We start from the raw sequence: 1464 nt of genomic DNA on the forward strand, positions 1-1464 counted from the left end.
TGGTATTACAGAGAAGAAGGAGAGAGAGAGGGACAGTCTACATAGTCTGGTATTACAGAGAAGAAGGAGAGAGAGAGGGACAGTCTACATAGTCTGGTATTACAGAGAAGAAGGAGAGAGAGGGACAGTCTACATAGTCTGGTATTACAGAGAAGAAGGAGAGAGAGAGGGACAGTCTACATAGTCTGGTATTACAGAGAAGAAGGAGAGAGAGAGGGACATTCTACATAGTCTGGTGTTACAGAGAAGAAGGAGAGAGAGGGACAGTCTACATAGTCTGGTATTACAGAGAAGAAGGAGAGAGAGAGAGAGTCTACATAGTCTGGTATTACAGAGAAGAAGGAGAGAGAGGGACAGTCTACATAGTCTGGTATTACAGAGAAGAAGGAGAGAGAGGGACAGTCTACATAGTCTGGTATTACAGAGAAGAAGGAGAGAGAGAGAGAGTCTACATAGTCTGGTATTATAGAGAAGAAGGAGAGAGAGGGACAGTCTACATAGTCTGGTATTACAGAGAAGAAGGAGAGAGAGAGAGAGTCTACATAGTCTGGTATTATAGAGAAGAAGGAGAGAGAGGGACAGTCTACATAGTCTGGTATTACAGAGAAGAAGGAGAGAGAGGGACAGTCTACATAGTCATGTATTACAGAGAAGAAGGAGAGAGAGAGGGACAGTCTACATAGTCTGGTATTACAGAGAAGAAGGAGAGAGAGAGAGAGACAGTCTACATAGTCTGGTATTACAGAGAAGAAGGAGAGAGAGGGACAGTCTACATAGTCTGGTATTATAGAGAAGAAGGAGAGAGAGAGACAGTCTACATAGTCTGGTATTACAGAGAAGAAGGAGAGAGAGACAGTCTACATAGTCTGGTATTACAGAGAAGAAGGAGAGAGAGACAGTCTACATAGTCTGGTATTATAGAGAAGAAGGAGAGAGAGGGACAGTCTACATAGTCTGGTATTATAGAGAAGAAGGAGAGAGAGACAGTCTACATAGTCTGGTATTACAGAGAAGAAGAAGAGAGAGAGACAGTCTACATAGTCTGGTATTACAGAGAAGAAGGAGAGAGAGGGATGGATAGTGTTCATAGTCTTTGGTATTAGTTTAATTAAGCTGATCAGTCATCCGCTCACGCCCCGAGCCATGAAACCTGCCCCTTTTCCTCTTTCTCTCTCTCCCTGCTCTCTCTCTCCCTGCTCCCTCTCTCTTTCTCTCTGTGCTCTCTCTGGGCTCTCTCTCTCCCTGCTCTCTCTCTCTTTCTCTCTGTGCTCTCTCTGAGCTCTCTCTCTCCCTCTCCCTGCTCTCTGTGCTCTCTTTCTCTCTTTCTCTCTGGGCTCTCTCTCTCCCTCTCCCTGCTCTCTGTGCTCTCTCTTTCTCTCTCTCCCTGCTCTCTCTCTCCCTGCTCCCTCTCTCTTTCTCTCTGTGCTCTCTCTGGGTTCTCTCTCTCCCTCTCCCTGCTCTCTT

This window comes from Salvelinus fontinalis, chromosome 39 (assembly GCF_029448725.1).
Source record: "Salvelinus fontinalis isolate EN_2023a chromosome 39, ASM2944872v1, whole genome shotgun sequence".
NCBI lineage: Eukaryota > Metazoa > Chordata > Actinopteri > Salmoniformes > Salmonidae > Salvelinus > Salvelinus fontinalis.